General features: G+C 40.4%; 1 protein-coding gene across 3 annotated transcripts in view; it reads right to left on the bottom strand.

Annotated features, from left to right (window-relative positions):
* lysmd4 (LysM, putative peptidoglycan-binding, domain containing 4) overlaps window positions 1-13,689 on the bottom strand; it is a 33,407-nt gene extending 19,718 nt beyond the window's left edge. The window contains exons 1-2 of one of the 3 annotated variants that reach the window (XM_059952705.1): window positions 13,459-13,689; window positions 9,010-9,175 (exon numbers count right to left, since the gene is read on the bottom strand). The gene's annotated coding sequence lies outside the window, so the exon portion shown is untranslated. The remainder of the gene's footprint in view (window positions 1-9,009; window positions 9,176-13,458) is intronic. The other 2 variants (XM_059952706.1, XM_059952704.1) reach the window with 2 other exon arrangements.
* Window positions 13,690-25,901: the final 12,212 nt, after the last annotated feature.

The raw sequence follows: 25,901 nt of genomic DNA, 5'->3' as shown, positions 1-25,901 counted from the left end.
TGTCGTTGCCACCCCCGTCAAATTAGCTTAAATCCTCCCCAAAAGCTCTAGCAAACCTGCCCTCAAGGATATTGGTTGCCCTCAGGTTCAGGTGCAACCCTTCCCTATTGTACAGGTCATACCTTCCACAGAAGAGATCCCAATCATCCAGCAATGTGAACCCTCGCCCCCTGCATCAGTTCCTCAGCTGTGCGTCTATCTGCCAATGCTCCTAACATTACCCTGACTGGCTCTTGGCACAGGCAGCAATCCAGAGATTACTACCCCAGAGGATCTGCTTTTCACCTTTCTACCTAACTCTAAAATCTCTCTTCAGGACCTCCTCACCTTTCCTACCCATGTCATTGTTGGCATGGAAATTTGTTCTGGCATCTCCAGTATGATTGTCTATTCACAGATTAAGAACATTTTTAATCACATGAACACTGTTCAGTGTAAGATACATAGTCAATACTATAAAGTATGACAATTAGGATTTGATAGAAAAATACAATGCAAAAAAAAATTAACTAATATTGCTTCTTTACAAGTATATAGCCAATAAGGGCAACAAATGCAGCAACAGATGAACAAAAATAAAAACGTCCATGTTAAAAACCTGAAATAAAAGCAGTCTTGGGAATTATCAATAGATTAGGCTACATTTGTGAACAAGAAACAAAGGTTTAAGGTTTGACACCTTCAACCCAAAATATTGCTTTGTTTCTTTCTCCTGCTGCGCATAATGGTATAAAAGCACACATTTTATGTCAAGGCTCACAATATTAAAGGAAGTACTTGCACTGTTATTCATATGCTTTAATAATGTTTTTACATATTACTATTCATTAACTGGGGCCAGATTCCATTTCACCTCCAAAGGATTTGGAATTTGAGTCCAAGTAACAGGATTTTGCTAACCACAAGACATACAGCACTGTGCAGAGAGATGTGCATGCACCACTGCTGTGGGTCGAATCAAAGGTGGTGATCAATCAGCATACTATACTGGAGGGAGATCGAAAATTTGGCTGAGTGGTGTCATAACAACAACCTCTCACTCAATGTCAGCAAGACCAAGGAACTGATTGTAGACTTCAGGAGAGGGAAACCAGACAACCATGAGCCAATCCTCATCAGAGGATCAGGGGTGGAGAGGGTTAAGAACTTTAAATTACTGGGTGGTTACTATCCTGGACCCAGCAATTATGAAGATGCAGCATGGCATCTGAATTTTTTTTTAAATATAAACTTCTACAGACGTGTAGTGGAGCTCATACTGACTGGCTCACCGCGGCCTGGTATGGAAACGTCAATGCCTTTGAGTAGAAAATCCTACAAAAGGTAGTGGATTCAGCTCAATACACCATGGATAAAGCACTCCCAACCATTCAGCTACAAGGGCCTCAGGACTCGCACCACTGGTTCAAGAAGAGTTACTATACCGCAACCATCAGGCTCTTGAATAAAAGTGAATGACTACACTCAACTTCACTTGCTCCAATATTGAGATGTATCCCATAACCAATGATCTCACTTTAAGGACTCTTTTATTTCATTATCTCATGTTGTCGTTATTTATTGCTACTTACATTTGCGTTTGCAGTTTGCCGTCTTCTGCACTCTGGTTGATCGTTCATTGATTCTGTTACAGTTACTATTCTATAGATTTGCTGAGTACGTCTACAGGAAAATGAATTTCAGGGTTGTATATGATGATGTACATATACTTTGATAATAAAATTTGCTTTGAACATTGCCCTCGCCAGTGCCCAATGAAGCATGCTGAAGAGTCATGATTGCTTCTAGGGACAAGAAGCTTCAACTCTTAGCAGACCAAGTTCCAATTAAATTGAGCCTTTATTGTAGTCAGGTCCCGAGCTGCTTTTAAAGATTTAATAATAATGGGCATTAAGCCACTTAAGTATTATAGTTAATGAAAAAGCACTTGATTGGAGAGACAAAGGGTAACCAATTTTTCGAAGGAACTTTGAGAATATTGGCCCTCAGCAAATGAAAGCAGTAGTGTTAAATTTAAGTGGCTGTGATTAGGGAAGGACAACTGGAAGGGGAGAGTGAAGAGGTAGAAAATTTAAGCATTACTTCAACTCTAAGTCCTGCAACTGGAAGCCAAAGAAAATTGGGCTGCACAATAGCATAGCAGTCATTATAATACTAAATTAGTGCTGGCAACCCAGGCTCAATTCCATTGAAGTCTGTAAGAAGTCTGTATGTACTCACTGTGATTGTGTGGGTTTCCTACTGATGCTCCAACTTCCTCCCACATCCCAAAGATATACTGGATTTAGGTTAATTGGTCACATCGGTGTAACTGGGCAGTAGGGGCTCATTGGGCTGCAAGGGCTGTATTTCTAAATAAATAAATAATATTAAAGCAAAATTTACCACCAGCCTTTATGCCCAATTGTTAGTTAGGGAAATATTGCAGCATTATTGTGCTTTGAATAGCTGATTACACCCTAGCAACTACTCTAATGCGAATGGAAGTTGACAACACTGTCTCCTAGTTACTGGAGGGGAAAATCTACTATAGTCAAAGTCAGATTACATTAAAATTAGCAGGAGTACTTAAAAACTATTCTTGTAATTCATGACCAGAGATACTTAGTGTTAATTGCTAATGAAATTTATCAGAAAAGTGTGTTACGTGCCAGCAGCAATAGACTACAAAATGAGTCAGGGTTTAATGTTAAACCACTATATTTATTAGTATTTACTCAAAGAATAGAAAATTAAACAAAAGAAACAGACGTTAACAGTGTTATGTGTGTGTCGCTCCCAAACTGTCAAGCTTAGGAACAGTTCATAAAGTCTTAAGATGGCAAACTAGAAAGGCCCAGTAATCCAGGGAATAAGTGAGGGGAGGGACTGGTAAATCCATGTTAAAATGTAGAGAGGAGGCAATCACAAAGAATTCCACAGGTTCCACGCTGGGAAAACCAAGTAACAGTCGCCTAAGATCTTATCCATCGAGTCTTCCTGAAATCCACGTAGAAACATCACAAGGTGACAGTCACAGAATATTCCTTTAGCAAAAGTGTTTACCATATAACATGCCCGAAACCAGGTTAAGGGTTAACAAAGTGGTCGCCACAGGATACTCCAACAAAATCTACGTATGGATCATACGAAGTGACAGCCACATATCCAGTGTGCACTGTGTACCGTTAATCAACCCAGTCCATTAGGCATGGGAAAGTATCAGACTTTACCCATTGTCACAGCAAGCTCCTATCAGCAGCTTGTGGTTCAAAACTTTCTCTCTCTCTCTCTCTCTCTCTCTCTCTCTCCCCCCCCCCCCCCCACTTCTCTCAGAAAATCCCAATGGTCTGTTGCAGCTTGTTATACTGACGTCATAGTCCCGCATCATCCAGTCGTTTTAAAGTGACACCCACAGTAAACAAAACCGTGGTCACGTAAACAAGGGAAGAATAGTATTTATTCACGAAAACTGTTTTGAAATTGAATTCTTGGCAAGCAAATATATTGAGGAAAATAAATTACACATTTTTTTTTAAACTAAACACAGAGTGGCTAAAGAAAATAGATTTATATTCCTTAGACCTTCATAAAATGAGTAGTAACTTTATTGAAACACAATTTCCTTTGAGGGCAAGGCAAGATTTCCACAAGTGGGCAAAGCTCTAAAGAGGAGACAGGGATAATCGATCAAAACTGAGGTGCAAAATAATTTCTAGCAGAGGGTGGCAAAGCCCTGACGTTCTCTACTTGGACGGGTCCTGGAGTATAGATCATTGGTGATGTTTAAAGAGGCAGTTACTGAATTTTTTGCAAGACTGCATAATTCCAACTTCGGGGAAATGGCACAGAGGATTAGCCATGGGCAAATCAGCTTTGATCATACTAATGTTAGAAAAGGCTTGAGGGGCAAATAACCTCCATCTGTTCCTATAAACATAAGTGTTCTATTCTACCGTCCAGGGCAAATAAGGATTTAAACTACAGGTATATATAGACCACCTAGACAATACAAACACTTATGGATGCTATTCATCAACAATAGCTCAGGATTTAACTCCATCATTCCCACAATGCTGATTGAGATGTTACAGAATCTGGGCCTCTGTACCTCCCTCTGCAATTGGATCCTCGACTTCCTAACCGGAAGACCACAATATGTGCAGATTGGTGATAATATCTCCTCCTTCCTGATGATCAACACTGGTGCACCTCACTGGCTCAGCCCACTGCTCTACTCTCTCTATACCCACGACTGTGTGGCTAGGCACTGCTCAAATACAATCTATAAATTTGCTGATGATACAAACATTGTTGGTAGAATCTCAGATGGAGAAGAGAGGGCGTACAGGAGTGAGATATGACAACTAGTGGAGTGATGTCACAGCAAAAACCTTGCACTCAACATCAATAAGATGAAAGAGTTGATTGTGAACTTCAGAAAGGGTAAGACGAAGGAACACACACCAATCCTCAGAGGGATCAGAAGTGGAGAGAGTGAGCAGTTTCAAGTTCTCGGGTGTCAAGATCTTTGAGGATCTAACCTGGTCCCAACATATCAATGCAGTTTTAAAGAAGACAAGACAGCGACTATACTTCATTAGGAGTTTGAAGAGATTTGGCATGTCAACAAATACACACAAAAACTTCTATAGACGTACCGTGGAGAGCATACTGACAGGCTGCATCACTGGCTGATTTGGGGGGATGGGTTCTTCCCCTCTGCCATCTGTTTCCTACATGGACATTGAACCAGTGAACATGACCTCAATTTTAATATACAATTAGTTCTGTCTTTTGCACAATTTAAATCTATTCAATATGTATGTATGACATCCATTAGTCTTGCGAGACCATGGATCTGCACCTGGAAAGTCTTCTCCAGGGCACAGGCCTGGGCAAGGTTGTATAGAAGACCGGCTGTTGCCCAAGCAGCAAGTCTCCCCTCTCCACGCCACCAATGTTGTCCAAGGGAAGGGCAAGGGCTGATACAGCTTGGCACCAGTGTCGTCACAGGAGTTGCCAGAACGAGGCTGAAGACGATGTTGGACTGCCTTAGGGACTCCAGCTCCGGATTTATCCTCAGGGTTTACTCCCGAAGTCTTTCCCATGAGTGGGTATGGCCGCAAGGCAGCGGAGGTTTGAAATCAGAGTTTTCCCTCTCTTAGATGGACTGCCTTCCTAGGCTGACAAGTTCCATCTATTCAATATATGTATACTGTAAATTGATTTACTTATTATTTTATTCTTCTTCTATATTATGTATTGCATTGAACTGCTGCTACGTTAGCAAATTTCACAACAAATGCCAGTGATAATAAACCCGATTCTGAACCTGCTACGTAGCAAGACTGATCTGACTGCATGTACTTTCCTTTGAAAGGGAATGTAAAAATAGAGTTTAGTTATCTCTTTATTTATTATATACAGTGTGGGATATTTCCTTCCAGCACCGAGCCGTGTCACTCAGCAATCCCCCGTTTTAATCCTAGCCGTATCACAGGACAACTTACGGTAACCAATTAACCTACCAACCAGTACATCTTCAAACTGTGGGAAGAAACTGGAGCACTCGGAGGAAATCCATGCAATCATGGGGAGAATGTACGAATTCCTTACAGGCAATGGTGGGAATCGAACCCAGGTCACTGGTACTGTAAAGCACTGTGCTAACCACTATGCTATCCCAATAAAAATAAATAAACTTTAAGTGGGAATGACCCTAGCATGTTCTTGAACAATTCTCAATGAAAAGTTATCAACCAGACCATCTCCTATTAAAAAAAAATCACCCGAGTGTTGGAGAAATACAGGAGGAGGAAAAACCTTACAAAATAAAGAAAAATGCATTTTGTTGGGAGTGATTTTTGCAGTGAAATTTGGTGTTTGACAACAGTATAACTAAAACTATCAGGTCTTTAGGAGATATCAAAGAACATGGAATTGAAAGTCCAACATCTGATGAAGTTTGTAATTTAGTATAACAGCCATCGGATTGTCTTTAAGAACACAGACTTTCTATTGTCTTTAAAATTAAAGTTTAAATCTTAATTGTCATTTAACCATACACATGTATACAGCTAAACAAAACATTGTTCCTCTGGGACCAAGGTCCTAAACACAATAGAGTCACACACAACACTCAGTACAGGTAATTACAACAGCGCACAGAGTCACATAAATAATACTAGCATATGTACCCGAGTGCCATGGGACGGCCTGGCCTGAAGATTGAAGACGTGTGGGATGTTTTCTTGGAGCCCCCATTCCTGCAAGAACAAGCATGCAGCAATTCCTCATCCCATGCTGGATCAGTCACAAAAGAAAATCTAGCCAGTCTTCCAGGGAGGGAACACTGGAGAACATCACTGATGGGAGATACGGCATGCAATGGCCAGTCCCCAACCCAGCAACAATTCTAGCATGCCCACTGAGCTAGTGTTCACTTCCACTCCTCTCCTGGGTAGTTTTAACAGGAAACACTGCTGCACAAGAGCCTGGTAAGCACAACTGAGGCCATGCAACTTCACCACCATTGGTCTCGCCATGAACTAGACTTGCTGTATTTTGTATAGCCAATGTCCATCAGGGCCTTCTGATATTGAAGACACATATTTGCACGATTTGTTGGAGTCTGAGAGGCGGCTATGACCAGGTGCACCACTATCTTGCCATAATACTACTGGAGGTAGTAGGAAGGAAACTTGGTGTCCAGCTCAGCTTTAGTCCATTCAATAATCTAAATCCCCAAGCAATGCAAATAACAAAGAACATAAAAATATTTATGAATACAAAGAAAATAGAAAATTCAATTTTGAGGGCATAATACAGCAAAGACATGGTGGTCTAGTCACACCTGGAAAACAGTACAAGGTGCTACAAAAAGGTTGGGTAAAGATCGGGGTAAATAATTAGCTCAGACAATGGAAAATCAGTGATTAAGAGTAACAAAGGAAACTCTCACAAGAGGTAAGCACATGGGAAGACTATATAGAATTAAGAGTAGAAGACTTGTCTAGAAACAGCTTATTGGATCCAACTGTTTAGTTTTAATTGTTAAACTGCGAAGTGAATGGCAATCAATTATCTTCGTATTTTAAGTAATGTATAAACGTAACACTTCAATAGGCCTCCAGTGATTACTGGAAAGCTCTACATTAAGTGGCTGGTATTTTCTTGTTGGTTGATTTTTTTTCTAATTGACTCATTATCTCTGGAATTTTTTCATCTTTACTGTATAGAAGTAGCTGTTTTATGCTAGACGCCATCCTTAGATTCTCTCTTCAAGTAGCAAGACCCCTGTCACTGTTCTGTTCCTGTTCTCTTTGTTCTACCAACTCTACATAAAACGATCATGAAACAACAAGTTTTAATCCTTGTTCCTCACTTGTAAAAGAACCTTGGATTTAAACATCAAAATCCAACAAGCTGTCTGTTAAGTGATAGAATGCATAAATACAGAGATTAGATAAAATGTGAGCAAAGGGAGTGCGTCTACCTTTCTACATACTGGGATAACTAGCATAGATATGAAAGTTATCAATTCTTCAAAAGGCATTCACAATGTCCTGGGACAAGCAAGTGAAGAGCAGTATTAGATTTTGCAGTGAGGTAGACTGAGCCGAGGCCGAATGGTGAGTGAACATCAAAATAGCGATAGGGATGTAACTGTGTTTAATGAAGTAGTTGAAAAGTGAAGGTGCACTAAGAAAAGTAATGCATTGTATCCTGGACTCAAAAACAAAATCAAAATCACAGAATAACCTTCTGATTTCCTGAAAGAGCCAATCTACAAATTCAAGCATTTACGATAACTTAATATAGAAGTGTACTTAGTGTGTGCTTTACGGCAACAGTGTTGACACTGAATTTTCAAGTTTTTTTCAAAGAAAAACTCATTTGTACAAAAGGATTAATGTTGGAAATGTAGATGTTGATCATACACAAAATAACTTGCCACTTATACTGAACAATGTTAATCCTACACAAATAGGTTGCACTGCAGGAAGTTAAAAATACTTGCATTTATAATGGCAACTTTCAGACTGCTACAGTGCTCTGCACTCAATTTACTTTCAAGTGTAGCCACAGTTTGTGGGAAAAGTCATTGCCAATTTACACACAGCAAGATTTCACAATGTTATGTGCCGATGTCCAAATAAACTGTATTTCTGTAATTACATGCAGTACTTGTTGTAACACTGAAAATACAAAATGTTCACAGTTAGTATTTCAGGTCAATTCTGCTGTAGTAATGTTGAGACAGGGTCAACTATTGATCAGCATACAGGGGCAATTTGCCTCCTTTTCTTTTGAGATAGTCTCATTAATTATTTGCAGGAAGTGCAGTGGTTTATCATCACCAGCAGTACTGCAGAGTTGCCAGCATAAACTTGTGCCCTCAAGTTTTTGCGATGAACTCGGCCAGAATTTTCTAACACCAAGGTGAAAGCATTGACACTGTAATTTGATGCTTCTATCATGAAAATTATATTACAAAGAGATAGTCATTGTTCAACACGTAGAACTGAGGCGATATAATTTCAATGGGAAGCTTAGATCTAAACTGCTTAACAGTGTTTGCTAAATGGTGAAAAAGTTTGAAGCAGCAGAGATCAAAAATGTGAAGGGCATGTACATTAAGAAAATCAAAATAGAATGGTGGCCTTATAAAGAAACTGGAGAACCAGGAAAAGAAAATAAACAAGTCTAATTATTCATACATAAGCATTGAAAATGGTTCGGACTACCTGAAAAATGAAAACTGGACTACAAAAGGTTCAATTACAAAATATTGGTTTAAAAAAAATAGAGGATCAACAGTATTCGAATGATACTTCCAAGATATTAAAGAGAACTGATTCATAGACCATACAAATAACTCAACCACTTGAGTGAGTGAGCTAAGCAGTAGCCTAAAAATTTAGAGTAGAAATGAAGTTAGGAAGCATAGTGGATGAATTCTCTCCCACAAGTGATACTCAATGTTGGGTCAAAGGTCTTGCATTTTTATGTCCTCCCCCATCGAACCTGTGGGTTTCCTCTAGGTGCTCCGGTTTCCTCCCACAGTCCAAAGATGTACTGGTTAGAAGGTTAATTGGTCATTGTAGATTATCCTGCGATTAGGTCATGGTTAAATTGGCGGGTTGCTGGCAGTGTTCCTCGAAGGGTCAGAAGGGCCTATTCCAGGCTGTACCTTGAAATAAATTAATCTTTCATCAGATAAATCTTTGAATTGAAACATTAACTGTTTCTCTTCTTCATAAGGACTATCTCTCCTGCTACATGTTGCACCTCCTGTGTTTATTTCAAATTTTCAAATATATAAATGTTTTGCTTTTAAATCATAACATATCCTTGAGATATTTATGCCAACACTCAATTGATCCACAATCTGCAAGCTCAAATGAGACAGTAGCCAAGACTTACTGTTATTAACTGTGGTTCCTTTTAAAACTTTCATGTTCACCTATTCAAATACTTTAGAAATTATTAAATTGCCACTACGTTCCCCTGCAGAAAACCACAAGGAGGCCATGGATAGAGGGCGGGTATCAATAAAATGAAGCACATAGTATGTATACCTTTATAAATTCAGAGAAGGGTATCAAGAAACATGGATCAAAGGTTGGTAACTAGAACTGGGGCCCATGATCTAAATCAGGGGTTCCATGGATCCTTTACTTAATGGCATTGGCCCATGGCATAACAAAGGTTGGGAATCCAAATTGAACTGAATGCAGTCAGGCAATGTTTAAAAGACTGAATAAACTATTTCCATATACCTTTAATGAACAAGCTTTGTGACAATTTAAAGGGAGTGCTTCAGATATCAAACTTCAGTTGTCATTTTGAACCACACATTATTTCTCATTATTCAGTGACTTTTAGTAATCTGGAGTTATCCAGCGCAAATAACATAAATAACATGACCAACGACATGCAGAATGATTTCAAATTAAGCATCCATAATTTCAGAGCTGATAATACTGATATTTCATTATTGTGCTACATTAATCTGCGGCTGAAGATGCAAGAGATGACAGATGCTGGAATCCGGAATAAAATAGCAATCTGCCAGAAGGAAATCAGTGTCGGAAAATCAAATGCTGATGTTCTGAGTTGAGACCCTTCATCTGAACTGAAGAACCTGTTGCTGCTTATGCTATTTTAACTTAGGGAACCATACAGCATCACGGAAATTATACTGGTAACTTTATGCTTTTCCACCATTTTTCATTCCTGATAACAAGTCTTACGCCATGAGTAAACTGACAGCTAAACATTTTCAAATGGTTATGGAGAACCTGGTTTTGTAGTTAAAAAATACTAAAAGGCCAATGATTCTAGTGAGGTTTTAAATTGACTTCATGCCAGAACATTTCACACTCAACAGGTACAAATGAAAACCCTTACCAAACTGATTACCTTGCAATATATTATGTAATTATGGCAGATTTTGGACCAAATTTACTCATTACTATTAAATTCTAAATGAGTATCAAAGTATCTGAATGCAAAGTGCAATTCAAATTTTGCATTTACATGGTTACAAACTGGAATATGTTACGAGTTAAAACTTTGAAAACATGTATTATTCACTGAAAGCTTTTGAATATAATCCTAATAAGCAACTACAAACCAATCTTCTTTATGTCAGTTGTAAAACAGTATTCGAGTGTTAGTATAATAAATTCTACATGGAGTTTAAATTGAATTAAACAAAACTTCTGAAAATATTGATCATATTAAATTGCTCTTATGTTTTCCACTTTCTCTCTGCAACACTGAAACTAAGGAAACGCTAAACCACTGGTATTAACATTCTATAATCAATAAACCATACTTCTAAATTCATTCATCAGACCTGACAGGCACTGATCTGTGTGACAAGAGCAGCAGTGCTGAAAAAAAAATGCATAAGCAAGCATATTGCCTCTGCTTTAATTCTAGGGACATGGAAATTTGTTTTCAAAGCAAAAGAAATAGGCAAATTAATTAGAACAAACAACCTAATATTCTGTACCCAGTTATTGCTTCAAGATACAGTGGAACCAAGTACAGTTGTTGGAAAATAACACTGCTTTTGAGTTAATACTTCCAGAACAGAATTTGCAATTTTTTTCTATTTAAGCAGCATTCATTGGACAGCTCCACTTCAAATACCAACCTGTACATTTCTGTATCACCCTGCTCCTTGCTTGGTTCCCATTAATATTTCGAACATCTTATATCAATGGAAAAGTAATATAGATAGAGGAAAGATCAAAATGTAGAAGTAAGCCAACCAACAATATAAAACCAGATAAATAAATAGTTATAAAAACAGAAGTGCACTGGACCACTGGAATACAGGTACCATGCTGAAGAAGCAGTAATGGCTTACAAAGAAATGGCAGATGACTAATTACAAGAGGACTAAAATATAAAAGTACCTATGTAATGCTGAGACTTTATTGGTCAGACCACATCTGGAGGATTGTGAGCAGTTTTGGGACCCACATCTGAGGAAGGATGTGCTGACGTTGGAAAGGGTCCGAAGGAAGTTTACAAAAATGACCCCAGGAATGAAAGAGGAGCATTGCAAAGAAATAAAAATGAGCTTTATTTCTCACATGTACTGTACATTAATGCATACAGTAAAATGCATTGTGTCAAATAAATCAGCAGAGATTGGGCTTAGCAGCTCGAAGTATTACCATGCTTCTGGTCCCAACACAGCATACCCATAACTTACTAATCTTAATCATATGTTTTTGGAATGCGGGAGGAAAACAGAGCGCCTGGAGCAGACACACGCTTAAGGAGAGAACATACAAACTCCTGACAGAGGACGGCAGGAATCAAACCATCAAACCTCGAACTTACAGCTGGTTATACTACCTTAACGTGCATTTGATGGCTCTGGGCCTGTACTGTGGAAAAGTGGATCCCATCAAGATCTACCGAACGCTGAAAGGCCTGGATAGAGTGGATAGAGTGAATATAGATGAGACAGCACAGGCTCAGAATAGAAGGATATCCCTTTAGAATAAGGTGAGAAGGTATTTCTTTAGTTGAGAGAAGAGAATCTGTGCAACTTATTGCCAGAAACAGCTGTGGAGCCCAAGTCATTTGGTATATTTAAAGTTCTTGATTAGTAATGGTGTCAAAGATTACAGGGAGATGGCAGGAGAATGGGGTCGAATGTAAATCAGCCATGATCCTAATCTGTCCAAGTCCTCCCTACTTCCTCAACACTATCTGCCCCTGCCCCCATCTAGCTTTGATCATCCACAAACTTGGTCACAAAGCCATCAATACCATTATACAGATCACTGACTAATGATTTGACTATTTAGAAGATCATTATACATTGATTTGACTAATTATTTGGCATATTAAGACTATTAGCTATTAGGAATCCCAAGGCATAGAGCTTGCGACAAGTACTGTACCATAAAATGCAAGCTTTCGTTTTCCACTAATATCACATCTATAATGAAAATCAAATAAAATTAGTGCTATTCAACAGGCCCACGGACTAAAAGTATAATTTTATAATCATACAAAGGTGAGAAACATTCTGCTCTCCTAATCAACTGCATGCTTTCGTGAGTTAAATTTTGATACTGTACTTATTACAAGTCTCAGATGATGCTGAAGGAATCGTAGTAGCATCATTGCCAGACTCAAAATAAAAGCACACACGTTGGCTATTTGTCACTTTGTTACAATTGTGCGCTTAGGTACTTAAAAACTGGGTAATTTTTTTTTTGCTTTAACCATCTTTTAAGCAGCAGCTCAGCACATCTAACCTTGTTAGCTTTATAAGACTCAAATAAAGCTGCTCTCGGGCACCTGTCTCAATTCCAGTGGTCATGTCTCTTTACGCTTTCTTCTGAGTGGACACAGAAACCGGCAGCCAGTCTCAGGGAGAACGAGGGACCACTGAATTCATCGCGTTGGCCACAAACATGATCTTTTATTGCAGCATGGACAAAAAGAATTAATCTTAACTCAAAGGAAAACTTATCCAGTGTGCTAAAAGTTTGATTAAAGGGGCAAGCTTTAAGGGCGGCCATAAAGAGTGTGAAATTGCACAGTGACATTCCAATGGATGGACGTAACTGCAGAGTGGAGGACAACGTTATGCTACCTGTTTGTGATCAGGAAATGCCTGTACAGAGCCATTCTACTCATGAATACCCTCCACAATATTGGTTCAGTTGAGTGAGATCGCTGTTCGCCTTCCGAGCGAGTTTATTGTCAAATTGACAAGTATGGCGAGGTGGAGATACAATGAAAAACTTGCAGGACGTAGGCATGTAGAGTCAGGCAATGGCACGTAGAACAGAAGTTACATTTAAATTATTAAAGAATGTGCAAAACAAACGAACTGTGTGCTGTCCGCAGGCCAGGAAGCTACAGTACCGACGTCTGGGTAACCTTTCCCCCGCCCCCCAATCCTTTTAAGCACAGGTTGCCTCGGCGACTCACCGAATTCAAAGCCCCCATCCAGGCAGCCGGCCCGGCGTTCGGGCCACCGCTCGATCCGAGTGTTCCTTCTCGACTCGGCCCCAAACCGTTCAACAACCACGTACCCAGGAAGGTAACCCCTCGGGATGGGCGGCCTAATCAGCGGCTCCGGGCCCCTCACTCACTCCGGCGGCTGCGCACCCAACCCACCGCTCATTGTGTTCGCTGCCGCTGCCATCATCCGCCCCGGCGCCTGACCGACAGATGCCCCGGCCAATCACCGGCCGGGTTTGGGAGAGGTGGCCAATGGCTGTCGGGGTTATGGTGCATGGGTGGCGCTGTCTACGTGTCAACAGCTGTGCTTCCACACCTAACCTGGGTTGTATGGGCATGCAGGCGAGTAATGTAAGCCAGGGACCCACCATGTGTCCTTTGTAAACTATTAGGAAGTTAATAACAGGACAGGAGGTGTTTTAGGTAATAGCAGTTACTTTAAAAAGTTTCCCCACGTACGTTGCCCCGGCTTCCTTGCATTTCTATTAAGCTTCATTTGTTTGGGGTAAGATGAGAAATCGGTAAAAGAATGCTGATGCTGGAATCTTGAATGAAAAGTAACCCGCTGGAAGAGTTCAGCAGTTCAAGAAGCATCTGTGGATTTGGATTGAGAACCTGCATCAGGGCTGAGAGTGCAGAGGGAAGATGATCAGTATAACGTTGTGGGGTGAGACAGGCTGTGAGTTAGGTGGAACTGGATGAAAACAGGTTGTGATGTAAAAGGTTTAAAAAGAGAGAGAGATTGGACTGGTGATAGTGAGGAGTGGAAAGGGGACATGGTGAGTGATGTTCTTGTTTGTGTCTGGCCTCGCAGTGGAAGGAGGGACTATGGGAATAAGAGATGCAGCTCTTGTGATTGTGGAGGTAAATGTTTGGGGTTGGAAGGGGAGTTGATCAGGGAGAAACGGAGAGAGTGGTCCTGATGAAGGGACTTGGCCTGAACCGTCAGCAGTGGTTCTCCTTATAGTTGCTGCCTGGCCTGCTGTGTTCCACCAGCATTTTGTGTGTGTTGTTGTTTGAATTTCCAGCATCTGCAGATTTCCTCGTGTTTGCTAGAAGAATGATATGTTGTATTGGAGGCTAGTGTGGTGAAATGTCAGAAATGGGAACTCTATTCTTTCCAGGGAGGAGGGAAATAGCAGACAAGGGAAAAATTAAGGAAGTGTGTGTGACTGATCCATTGGCTACAGCAGAGGGGAAACCAATTCTTCTGAAGGAGGGGAATGTTTTACAATTACGAGAGGAGAAGATGTGTGTGCTCGTGCACTTGCTGTCCAAAAGTGATTGAAAGACTATGATGTACTGCTAGAAACATTGTTAACAAAGAGACATTGAACAGAATGAAACAATGTTGAGCCAAGTAAAAGGGTCTGGATGTAATTTGAAGAGAAGGTGTAAGGAGAATGAGGCTAAACTATAGTTAAAGTAGCAGCCATGTTGAATGAAGAATGGTAATAAGGTTGACAGATGTCTTGATAACTTTCCAATGCAATGAACACTTAATAGAGTGGACCTTTAAACCTTGATTGGAATGGCCACAATTGTTTCTAATGAGTTGGTTAAAGAACATTAACATTACCAATCATGGCTTGGCCATTACAACTCATTTTCATTGTCTGGAATTTAACTAAAATAATAAAGAATTTATGATTTTTGCACCAGTGAGGATACCTAAAAATAACATAATTACCAAAAGTCAATAAATTAATACTCTTGATGATGGAATGACCACTGCAGATAGCTACCAAACAGCCTTGTTGGATGAAGTTTGGCTTCAGTCTGAAGGAGGTCCAAGATGACTGCAGCATGGACTTGGCATGTATTTGTAGGTAGGCTAATAAGTGCACCCTGTACTGATGCACTCTGACCACATGTGGAAACTGCAGTGACTAAGTAATCAAATTGTTTGCACATTGCACAAAATTTAACAAACCATATGGTATATGTCACTACGTATAAACCTGCTGATAACAACGTAAGATCGCAGGTGAAATCATCACTAATAATCAATAAACCTTTTAAGAGGAACTCTAATGTCAGCTGTTGGGAAGTTTTTCGGAAATAAATTCTGAGGATGTGTCCTTTTTTCTTTACTGCTGTTAGGGAGGAGGCACAGGAACCTGAAGACACACACCCAGTGTTTTAGGAACTACTTCTTCCCCTCTGCCATCAGATTTTTGGAATTGACACTGTATCTGTGAACACTAATATTTTTGCTTTTTTTTTGCAGTACTTATATAATTTTATATAATTGTAATTTGTAGTATACTTTATACTGTACTGCTTTTGCAAAACAACATTCATGACATATATCAAATGATAATAAACCTGGTTCTGAGGGACAGGATTAATCTACACATGGAAAAGCAGGGAATAATCTTGGATCAACACACACAAAATGCTGATGGAACACAGCAGGCCAGGCAGCATCTATAGGGAGAAGCACTGTCGACGTTTCGGGTCGAGACCCTACGTCAGGACTAACTGAAAGGAAAGATAGTAAGAGCTTAACTTTCTTTTCTATCTTTCTTTCAGTTAGTCCTGACGAAGGGTCTCGGCCCAACACGTCGACAGTGCTTCTCCCTATAGATGCTGCCTGGCCTGCTGCGTTCCACCAACATTTTGTGTGTGTTGCTTGAATTTCCAGCATCTGCAGATTTCCTCGTTTTTGCTTTTTAAATAAACTTGGATGATCAGTACAGCTTTGTTGGTGAGATATACTGTCTGGTTAATTTGTTTGGAGAAACAAAGTAGGGGTTATAAGGGTAGAACAGAGGATGTGGTGTACATAGACTTCAGTAAAGCTTTTGACAAGGTGCCACATAGAAAACTGTGGGTTTAGAACCCACAAGATTCAAGGCAAACTGGATGCAAAACTGACCTTGTAGTCAAAGATGGAAGATGATGGAGGCATTTTTTGTAAATGCAAGCTTGTGACCAGCCATATATTACAGGGTTTAATGCCGGGACCCTTGTTACTTGTAATGTGCATTAATGATTTGGATATGAAAGTAGAGGCTTGATTTTTCAGTTTGAAGATTTCACAAAACTTATTGAAGATTTGATAAACTTAGGTTATGGAACAATAACTGATTGCTCTTAATCACAGTGGGTGTGTGGTAGCGCTTTCTGGGAGATCCATAAGCATAGCATATATACAATGTATGGGATGATGTTACAGAGTATTGAGGAACAGAAAGATTTTGGTGTACAATTCTGTAGCTTCTGATGACAGCATAGGTAGACAAAGTGATGAAGTAGACATATGAAATACTTACTTTCATTAGCAGGGCATAGAATACAAGTATATGGAGGTTAAAATACAATTTTGTAAAATATTGTTGAGATCATAGCTAGAGTACAATGTACAGTTCTGGTCACCACACCATATGATTGCAATTAGCATGGTGCAGAAGAGATTTGCCAGGATGTTGACATGAACAGAGCATTTCACTTACAAAGGAAGATTGGATAGGCTGGGTTTCATATTCTTGAAGCAAAGCAGGCAGAGGGGGAAACAATTGAGGCGTACAAAATTATGTGAGACACAGGTTAGGTGGCTAATGAAAAACCTTTCCCCATTACAGAGAAGCCTAAAATGAGAGGACATACCCTCAGTACCAAAGAAAGTGGCCACAGCATATGTTTGTGGTCTTCTGCTGCCGAAGGCCGCCCACTTCAAGGTTCAATGTGTTGTGTGTTCAGAGAAGCTCTTCACTGTTGTAAAGCATAGCTATTTGAGTTACTGTCACCTTCCTGTCATCTTGAACCAGTCTGGCCATTCCCTCTGATCCCTCACATTAATAATACAATTCACCCGTAGAACTGCCACTCACTGGATTTTTTTGTTTGTTTTTCACACCAGTCCCTTTAAACTCTAGAGACTGTTGTGCGTGAAAATCCCAGTGGTTTCTGAGATACTCAAACCTCCCCATCTGGCACTGGCAATCATTCCACAGACAAAGTCACTTAGATTACATTTCTTCCCTATTCTGATGTTAGATCTGAACAGCAACTGAACCGCTTAACCACATCTGCGTGCTTTTTATGCATAATTTCTGCCACATTAGATTAGATATTAGGCTGATTAGATATTTGCGTTAATGAGAAGGTGTACCCAATAAAGTTTCGTTAGTGAAAAAAATCCTTTTATCCAGAAGCTGGCTGCAATCTGCTTGAGAGAATGGTGGAGGCTCACAATATTTTAAAAGTATCTGGATGAGCACTTGAGCCCCTAAGCCATAGAAGACTATAGACCAACTGCTGGTAAATGGAATTATTATAGATGGGTACATGTCTGCTGCAGGAGTACGTGCTGAGGGACGCACTCAAACTCAATGCAACCACTGCAAGAGCCCGGTGGTGAAGGACCACAGTCCAGGGTTCTTCTCTCGTGGGAGTTGAGGGGTAGGGGGTTTGGAGTTATATCCCCTGAATGTAAATTTGAAAGAACAAGTGCCACGTGGGTGGCAAAACTTTTGAATTTTGAAAATGTAAAGACAGTAATGGTACCAACTGTAAAGAATTGAAAGTCTTTGAATAGTTATTGTGTATAATTTTATTTTTGAATAAAGTATATTTTGTTTAATTTAAAAAAAAAATTGGGAAATACATGGTGGGCCAAAGAGAACTTTTCTGTCCTGTAGGACTCAATGACTCTATAAGTGTGCCATTTGTAATATGCTTTAATCAGGGAAATTACATTGATATTTAATAATGGGTTTAATAGTTGTCCTCCACAATATTCTCCTGATGTATGTATAAACAAAAGAATAGGAAGAGTACAAATGAACCACTTAGCCCCTTGAGGCTGTTTGCTCTTCGATAAGATCATACGGAATGTAACTTTCCTTCAAGGGAACCACACCTTTGACTTGGTTTGGAGGCTTGCATGCCTCAATGACCCAGAGAGCTATGATGGCTGAAGTCAAAGCTTTATGCTTTAGCTCTTTGTAGGGTCACCCATGCTAAACAGGTCAGAGGGTAGAGGCCAGAGTATGGGTCCACTGGTCCTCCAGGTGTGGGGGTTCAGCTCAGGGCTAACAACCCCGATTGGTCAAACAAAGCTGTTACTTAAACAGCAATGAAGAATCCTTCTACATCTGAGTGGGATGGTATTCCTGAGTCTCCACTCGGGACTTGTATGGCTGACAGTGGTGAAAACTGAGAAGAGGCTACTGACACGATGAAGGAAGCCCTGAGCACCACCAGCGATGGAGGACCTTTATTACTGCCCGAAACACTAACGGGAACGGTTTCCACCTAACCTTGACAGGAAAGTTATCTAAGATAGGGGTTCCAACCTTTTTTTATGACATGGACACCTACCATTACTGAGAGGTCCGTGGACTCCAGGTTGGAAGCCCCTGCTCCAGGACTTCCTATTCTGCCTTTTTTTGAAGAATAGGAAAGAAATATTTCTTCTAGGTTGTGTTGTTATTAATTTGAGTGTTCTGTGTGAAGTCTGAATGTACACTGGCATTTCTACGGTATTCAGTACTGGCAAAGCTCTAAATAAAAACTCTGCATTAAACTTTCTGCCTCTCTGCCTTTCCTCCTTTACGACACTCCAACAATTTTGATCAATGTTTTAATTATCTGTCCTAGCTTAGTTCACTGTCAAATTTTATTAATGTTGTTAGGTGTACTTTGGATCAGCTTAATATCTAAAAGGTGCTCTATAAATACAAGTGGTTGCTGGTGTGACAAAGAATGCTACCAGAAAACAGAAGGAATCATCTTGGTTACCTAGCAAAAATATTTTAACTGATGGAACTTACGATTTTCTAGCCAATGATTTTATCTGCTTTTCACAGAGTATGTGTATGGAATGCTATTTACTTAGAGTGGAAAAACACTCAGCTCAGGTCAGATGGTTCAAGTTTGGCAGTTTAAATTGCTAGTTTATTTATTCCAGGGGTAACCAGGCTAAGTTCCTGCTAGGAGATCTTTTGACATGCTTTATCTCAACGAAGATTATTAAGAGAGTTCGCTCTTTTATTAGACCTCCTTCAATTTTTACAGTATAGCATTTTCCTATTATTTTACAAACTTGAACAATCTTGGAAAAATTGGTGGTATGTAGAATAAAATCTTAAATTAGATTGATATAATCAAAAAAAAAATCAAGAAATGACCCTGATTCAATATTAGCATTTTGAAACAGAAGTTGATTTAGAAAATAAATGGAACATGGCCATGTCGTAGCAAATTAGCATCAAGGTTTTCAAAAATACTTCTTTTGCAGGTTATGTTATCTGAATAATTCAAATATCTTAATGTGAATATGAAATAAACTTTGAGCATATTTATTTGCACATTATCACTTTTCCTCTAATTGATTTTACACTTTGGTATTTATTCTGTTTGGTTTTGGGTGCGGTGACGTTTCATAACATGATCATCTTACCTTTGCAATAAATAATATTAAGGTCAGCCAGGGGTGGAAATGATGTAATACCTGTTCAGATATGTTCTTTACAATGTTACTTTTTAAGTTCCGTGCTGTCCATGCATTGCCATTTGAGTTTTTTTTTACAGATATTAGCATTTTATAGACAATAGACAATAGGTGCAGAAGTAGACTATTCGGCCCTTCGAGCCTGCACCGCCATTTTGAAATCATGGCTGATATCTACTATCAATAACCGGTTCCTGCCTTGTCCCCATATCCCTTGATTCCCCTATCCATAAGATACCTATCTAGCTCCTTCTTGAAAGTATCCAGAGAATTGGCCTCCACTACCTTCTGATGCAGTGCATTCCAGACCCCCACAACTCTCTGGGAGAAGAAGTTTTTCTTTGATCTATTGTCTGAAGTTATGCTTCAAAGATTAGCTCAGATCCAGATCTGAAACTCTGGTTCCACTATTTATGCTTTTGTAATTTAGCTGCATTGCCTACCAAAACTCAGTTTTAACGTATCTGCACACACGTCCAAGGATGATGGTAGTATACCTTAAAAAAAATCAGATTGCACTAATTAGGTAAAACTATTTGCATTATTCAAAATTCGGAAATTGTTATTTCAGTTTCTGAGTGACCTTTTTTGTCTGTAAATTGGCTGAGAGACTAAAACAAGAGATGGGGGCAGTGAAGAAGTTGGTTAGGACTGGCCAGAGTTCTCTCTTGGCTATAACATATAAAGACTGTTATTGGTTGTGAATGTAAGGGTGGATTTGGACAGTGTGGACCTTTCTGCTGGTCTCCAGTAGGTGAACAGGTTCTCATCATTGTGAGTAACTATTGTGTATCTACAATCACAACCCTAGTAACTGTTAAACAGACATTAAAATGCACACTGAGAAATGATTTGGGATTTCCATACATTTTCTCAGATGGATTGCTTCCTGATCATCTAAGTGGTGCAATGATTGGCACATTAAACTTTTGTAATCGAGTCCTGAATTTAAATACATGTCAGGCCAAAGGGATAAAAGTTTTTGGTTGCTGTTTGCAGAGGTTTCAATTTGAAATGAACTTCCAATTCCAGATCCAGGCAGGGCATCCTGACGTAAACTCTCAGTGGTTCTGAAATTACATTTGTAAAGCAAATTTAACCTTTTTACAAAATGCAACATATTTGTATAAGAATGTCTACCAAAGATGCCAGACGATTTTTGAAAGTGAACAGAATTCCTTAACTTCTGTACGCTGAGGTATTTGTGATGTTTGTAACAACATATTTCTGCGCTATTCTGTGTTCTAATTCCACAAATAGATTTTTTGGTGTTTGTCCTGAGTTATCAGTCAAGTTGTGTACTGTGTTGGCTTTCAGAATGTACAAAGCAATATTGTGATTGTGGGACCAGAGAGGAAAAGAAAGAAAATGAGTCAAAACACATGAGGAAAGGTATTGTTTTATTCATACACTAGATAAATACATCTTTGTCAAGAATGCTCTTTAGTGGAGACACAAAAGGCTGCAGATGATGGAATCTGTAGGAATAAACGACCTGCCTGAGGAACTCGATGGATCAAGCAGCCATTTATTGTGTTGGTTCACTTTGAGAAGGCCAACCTCTTGATTTTCTGCGATTGGTATGGTGAAGGTATTCCCACATTGCTGGTAGATAGAGTTTCAGAAATGTATCTTAGTAGTGAGGAAAAAATAGTAATATATGCTCAAAGCTGGATATGGTGTTATTGGAGAGGAGCTTGCTGGTGTCCCAAGTGCTCACAGTACTTGTCTTTCTAGGCGATAGAAGTTGCCTTCGGGAGGTGCAACATTGCATTTTGTAGTTATGGCCATAGCATGATGGCAATAGAGAAAAAATACATAACTGAAGTTGAACAAGTCTGACTTATTTTCCCAGATGGTGCCAAGCTTCTTGTGTCTTTGGAGCAGAAGGCACCCAAACACAAAAAGTGTACTACATCACACTCTTAGTTTGTACTTTGTGGATTGTGCCCAAGGTTTGATGAATCAGGAAGTGAGTCACTCACGCAGACCTTGATCCTCCCTTACAGCCAGAATGTTTATGTGGCTGATCTGGTTCAGTCATGATCCCCGTGCACATTGTCAGTGAGAGTCCCACCCACCTGCTCCCTCTCACCTGGCCTAACCTGTCACCTGCTATTATGTACTCCATCCCTTCCCCCACCACCTTATTCTGGCTTTTCTGCACCTTTCTGTTCCAGTCCTGATGAAGATTCTCAGCCCAAAATGTTGGGTATTTATTTCCCTCCGTAGATTCTGTCTGACTATCTTGAGTTTTATATGCATTGCGGTTAAGTATAATAATCCATGAAAAATTAAAAAGTTCCGTTAGAAGTTTTTTTTACAAAAAGCAAAGGATGGAACTGAACAGGATTGTGTTTGTCTGCACTCCGGGCCAATGAATGTGTCTCCACTGAGTTGCGGAAATCAGAATTGAATACAATTAACATCTCATTAACATGGAGTAGTTTCACGATGCCAGCCAACCATCTGACTATGGAGTTTGCTCTGCTGTGACTGCACTTGCTCTTTAACACATCGCCAGGCAACAAAGCTCTGGATATTAACTACTAACTAAATATGCAAAATTCTCTTGCTCCCTCCAGACATGAGCTGCTGAGAAATCCTAATTGTGCTGTAGCGTCATTGCGTCTCCAATGGAATGTTTCTCATTCTTCAGCAATAACACGGTCACCCAAAGGGATACAAAAATCATTTGAATATAGTTGAGACTACATAGCATTTATTGGAATAGATCTTTTTTTCTGGAACAGTAGAGTGTCTCCCCTGCCCCCCCCCCCCCCCACCATCTGACCACCAGCACCCACACTCCCTTGCTTCTAACAGGCACAATTTACTATAATAGATGTTTTGTGCTAATGAATGTGTCTCCACTGAGCTGTGGGAATCAGAACTGCACACAACTATCAATTCATTAGCATGTAGCAGTTTTAAGAGGCCAGAAAACTGTCTGACTGTGGCTCCTACTTCACCGTGACTGCAATTGCTCTTTGACACATCACCAGGCAACAGTGCTCTGGATAAAAATGACTAACTGCACAACCAACGTTCTGCTTCAAAATGTTTCTAGATGTCCTGATGAACAATCAACACTCTGAAACATAAATTGATCTCTCAATCAACTAATGTTAACTGATCTGTTAAACATTTCTAGCATGTCTATTCTTTCTAAACAAAAAATCCCAAAGCCCAGAAGCATGATTGCTGGAGACATGTTGAATGATCTAGCCCACAGAATAAACACAATTAAATAATCCATTAACAATGATATATTTTGTAATAGTGGTAGCAATGGCTTCCTCACCTTTGCATACAAGCTTAAGGATCTCCGGATTCTGTCCCTGAATCTTTATAAGGTATCGGTCAGACCACATTTGGAGTATTATGAGCAGCTTTGGTCCCTACATCTAAGAAATGGTGTGCTGACTTTGGAGAGGGTCCAGAGGAGGTTTACAAAAATTATCCTGGGAATGAAAGGGTTAATGAATGAGGAGCATTGGATGGCTCTGGGTCTGTTTTGAAGAGTGAAAAGGGATCTCATTAAAACCTAATGAATATTGTGTGTATGTGGAGAGGATGCTTCCAGTAGTGGAAGAGTCTAGGACAAGATAGCACAGCCTCAGAGAAGAACAGCTTCATGTGAATCTAAAAAACAGTGTGCTTAAATTCCACCAGCATGTTGTTTTTGCTACCAGAGGTGAAAATACACTTGACATACCAGGTGCATATAAAGCAGTCACTCTTGACCCCACATGGACTCTTGGATTACTTAACTGTAATGCTAATTCCAGCATACAAACACCTTATCAAATGGATCTAATCAGTTCTAAAGGTGGTGAAAACCTGGCCTGAAGGGGCAATCTCAGTACTACAGGACTGCTTTGAAAACATGAACTGGAGAATGTTAAGAAAGGCTGCTACCTATGGCAACCATGTTAACATTGAGGAAAATGTGGGTTCTGTGACTAGCGACATGAAGAAGCGTACTAAAGATGTTACCGTTATGAAACACATCTGGGTGAGGGCAAATCAGAAGCCATGGCTGACTGAAGAGGTCCTCCATGACCTGGATCAACACATTGATGTTGTGTGGAGGCTTGTGTGCTTCAGGGTCTCCATTAGGTGACACCAGCTCAGGGCCAGCCATATTGGAACAGCTGTGGATGAGAGGCCAGATGAAGGGTGATCTGACCCTGGCTCCCAAATGGGCAGACTCCTGTCTGCTCCTCCTGGGCCACACTTCAATTAGAAGTGTGATTGCCATATGAAACAACAATAACAACTGCAGAGGTCTGTGCCAGGCTGAGGGATCGTAATATTGCCTTTAGATCAGGGGATATGTCATCTCTCAGGGACACAAGAACTGTTCTTTCCCACTCCATCAGGAAGGAAAAACGGGAGCTTTCTTAGAAAATATATAGCCATTCCTACGATATCAGGTATACCAAGTGCATATGGCAGGGAATTCAGAGGATTACAGACTACCCTGCTTGTCAGTGACCAGGATGCCTCACTCCCAAAAAAGTTGAATGGCTTTTATTTCCAGTTTGATGCACAGAACAAAATGCCGGTGAGGAAGGCATCCCTTCCCCCAGGGGAGCAGACACTCCGTCTGGCTGAAGCTGAGGTGAGGAAGACCCAGGCCAGAGTCAACCCAGGCAAAGCTGCGGGGCCCGATGACATACCAGGTCAGGTTCTGAAAGACTGTGCAGCCCAGCTAACTGAGGTGCAGACAGACATATTCATCATCTCTCTGGAACAGTCCACTGTCCCCTCAGTTTTCAAGGCAGCAACCGTCATTCCAGTGTCAAATGAGGCAACAGTAACCTGTCTGGTGTCAGTAACATCAAACATGATGAAATGCTTTGAGCGGCTGGTCATGGAGCACATTAAGGCCTTACTTCCAGCTACACTGGACCCTTTCTAGTTTGCTCATCGCTCAAATTGATCCACTGACAATGCAATAGTTTCTGTGTTCCACTCTGTCCTATCCCACCTGGAAAATGGGGGTTTCATATGCCACACTGCGGTTTATAGACTCCATTTTGTCATTCAACACTATCATACCCCAGAAACCGGTGAGGGAACTGTCCTCGCTAGGCCTCAACACCTCCCTCTGCAACTGGATCCTGGACTTTTTGACAGAATGGTCACAGTAGGTCTGTGTGGGCAGCAATGTCTCTGGTCCCATTACGCTGAACACCGGTGCTCCCAAGGGCTGTGTGCTCAGCCCACTACTGACACACGATGGTGTTGCACGATTCAGCTCAAACCGCATCATCAAGTTTATGGATGACACAACAGTGCTGGCCTCATCAACAGCGATAATGAGTTGGAGTACAGAAAGGAAGTGGAGCAGCTAGTGGACTGGTGTAAGTACAACAACCCAACTCTGATCGTGGAGAAGACCAAGGAAATCCTTGCAGACTTCAGAAAGGTGCAGCTACGGATACAAGGCTCCTCCATACAGAGAGTTAAGTACATCAAGTTCCTGGGAGTTCACATCACAGTTAACCACAGCCGGTCCCCTAATATCACTTCCCTGAATAAGAAGGCACAGCAGAGTCTCTTCCTAAGAAGAGACTTCAATCTTCTTACTTCCTAAGAAGATTGAAGAAGGTTAGGCTCTCGACCCTCCATATTAACCTCATTTTATAGGAGCACCATTGAGAACATCCTGACAAGTTGCATTTCCATCTGGTATGGGAGCAGCTGAGCATCAGACGGAAAATCCCTACGAAGACTGTGAGAATGGCTGAGAGGATCACTGGGGTCTCCCTGCCATCCATCAGGGACGGTTATCTGGAGTGCTGTGTACACAGGGTGCTTGGTATTATCAAGGATCCCACCTATTCATCCAGCATCCTCTTTGACTTTCTACCATCAGGCTGGTTACTCTGTTGCATTAAAAACAAGAATGGTCAGGATGGGAAACAGTTTCTTCCCTCAG

The sequence above is a fragment of the Hypanus sabinus genome, chromosome 28 (assembly GCF_030144855.1).
Source record: "Hypanus sabinus isolate sHypSab1 chromosome 28, sHypSab1.hap1, whole genome shotgun sequence".
Lineage (NCBI taxonomy): Eukaryota > Metazoa > Chordata > Chondrichthyes > Myliobatiformes > Dasyatidae > Hypanus > Hypanus sabinus.
The sequence above is the reverse complement of the archived record's forward strand: the minus strand, read 5'-3'. Positions and strand labels throughout refer to the sequence as shown.